The sequence below is a fragment of the Nuphar pumila genome, chromosome 12 (assembly GCF_984573655.1).
Source record: "Nuphar pumila chromosome 12, dmNupPumi1.hap1.1, whole genome shotgun sequence".
Classification (NCBI taxonomy): domain Eukaryota; kingdom Viridiplantae; phylum Streptophyta; class Magnoliopsida; order Nymphaeales; family Nymphaeaceae; genus Nuphar; species Nuphar pumila.
This window is the reverse complement of record NC_143260.1, coordinates 17,530,896-17,533,206: the sequence shown is the minus strand read 5'-3', so window position 1 is coordinate 17,533,206 and position 2,311 is coordinate 17,530,896.

The following is a 2,311-nucleotide window of genomic DNA, read 5'->3' as shown; positions in this document are numbered from 1 at the left end:
GGGACGACTTTTAGGGGGAGAGAAAGAAAGAGAGAGAATATGAGATGATTTTTAGAGGAAAAGCTCCAAGTTCTATTATTCTCTTTTTTTTTTACAAATAGAGTCTTTTTTATAGGCCAAGAAACTCTCACTTAATTACAAAAATAAAAGCAAACAAGACATTAAGATCTCGATAGGACGAAGGTTATATCGATGAAGTTAAAAAAAAAAAATTTGATTTATCCTCTTTAAAGCAGCTATTTTACTTGTCTGACATGGTGACTGGTGGTGCGAGAGCGTTGTGGGCAGCACCACTTTCGGTATCACACCTCTTGCTTCAAATCCCATTTTGATTGAGATAAGAATAGTCCCAACATCACAGTTGTTCAGAGACTTGCAAGAAGATTACAAGTCAGGCATCTTGCTATTGCGTCGACTTCCCAGGTAACACTAGCTAGGGGTGCACTCCTAGTAGCCAAGAAGGTAAAATTCTTGTCCTTGTATTTTCACCGACATTCGCATGTCTCACTGGGTACTCAGGGTCATCATTCTATGGTTGGCTCCCGGGGTCCGACGATCCAGTATCGGATAACTTTCTTGCAACCCCATTGTCGTTGGCATTAGTAGGAGATGTGACGGTGTTGCAGGAGGGAACACACAAAACTTCTCAAGGCAGACCCAAACCTGAATTCTCACCGCTTTCATAACACATGCCCATCTGGAGTTGTGATCGAGGCTACCATTAAAGATCAGCCACAACACATGATTTCGTCAATGCATCCCGTTTGAATAATCAGGGTTGCCAATGGATGGAGTCATTAAATCGGAAACATTTATACATGGATAAAACCCACACGATCATCCAGGGATCTTTGGTAACTAAAAAATGCACATACGGTGGGAGTTCGCAATCCACTTTATGCTCATATGGCCATTTCTCGCTTGAAAGGAGGGAATCATTGTGGTCATATCCAAGAATGGGAAAACAAACAAACTAAATTCAACTTCTCGAAACCCTAACTCATGATCAGGACCCTCTGACGAGTTCCCTGCCTGCCAGAAACAAGGAACTTGCGAAGCTCAACCGAGAATTATTAATTTGAGGGCCGGGAGATCAAATGGAATCAATGATCGCGGGTGTAAACAAAAACTTGATACAAAAGAGTTAGAAAATTCAATATGGTTCCGTGTTATCAACACCTATATCCATGAAGCTAAGACCACTCAATGAATCATGTAGATTGGGGCCTTCCACTATATGTATTTTTAGTTACAATTTATGTGCATGGGAGTTTTACATCAACTACTACCAACTTCATACGTGATTCAAGGATAAGATTGCAACAACCTTGAGCCTCTATTAGAAGCTCGCATATGTGAGCTTCATTTTCTCCGCATTTTTAGCATAACTTTTTTGTTTATCTTGATAATTAAGAACCTGATTCTTTGCACTCATCTTTATTGCGTCTTCTATCTCTTCTTGGATTAAGTTCATGATTATCTTGGACTCTAGCTAATTCATTTGAGTGATCGAGTCCTCCTGAGTTGACGCCATCTTCATTGTGGATGATATTTGGATCTGGACCATTTGGTTGGGTCTGGATCATCTTGCTATCATACCCCCTCAAACTGGGCGTGGAAGGAAGGGAGAGTCCCAGTTTAATTTTGTTACGAAACAACCCACAGTAGCCAGATCCAATTCTGAAGCGGAATATATACCGTTCTATGGCATCCACTATTGTTGAGTTGATATGGTTGACCTTCATACTTCGGGACCTTGGGGTCTATCTTCACCAACCTCCTGCACTATTCTGTGATAACATATCGACATTTCATACTACTCTCAAACTAGTGTTTCATTCTAGGATGAAACATGTGGAAATTTATTACCACTTCGTCAGAGAAAAAGTGGCTTTGAGTTCTCTCGTGACCAAGTTTGTCCCGTCCTCCAAACAAGTTGATGATATATTTACTAAGCCCCTTCCACGGGCCGATTTCGCCCCTAGAAAGGTATAAAATCCAGATGTTGATCGTCTGGTAAGAGGGCAGCTTGCCCAGTCTGCATAAAAAAGTCATACAATTCCAGAGAAAAATGAGAAACGATTTTCTGCGATCACTTGAGGATTATTGTAGGAATTCTAAAAGAGAAACGATATTATCCTAAATTCTTGAACTACAAATTTTGGCTTAATAAAGTCATATTTTTAGGACATCTGATCTTAAAAAATAAACTATCCATGTATCCCGTCAAGGTAATAATCTCATTTATAAATAGTAGATTTAGATTTCTCGACTTAAAACTATTGAATTAGATCTATATAAGTAGATTTCT